Source organism: Triticum dicoccoides, chromosome 3B, assembly GCF_002162155.2.
Source record: "Triticum dicoccoides isolate Atlit2015 ecotype Zavitan chromosome 3B, WEW_v2.0, whole genome shotgun sequence".
Lineage (NCBI taxonomy): Eukaryota > Viridiplantae > Streptophyta > Magnoliopsida > Poales > Poaceae > Triticum > Triticum dicoccoides.
The window spans coordinates 4,779,220-4,779,421 of NC_041385.1; positions in this window are offsets into that span (position 1 = coordinate 4,779,220).

Below are 202 nucleotides of genomic sequence, written 5' to 3' on the forward strand. Positions count from 1 at the left end.
TGGGCCGGGCCAGGGGGGCTGGCCGGCTGGGCCAGGTGGGGGCTTGGCCCAGTTGGGCCAGTGGGGGTTTTTTTTTATTCTTTTTTTTATTTCTTTTCCCTTCTGTTTTAATTCAATTTAAAATATTTATGCATTTTATAAAACTGTATCTTCTACACCATAATTATCTATGTAATATTTAGTACAAACCGAACATTTTATT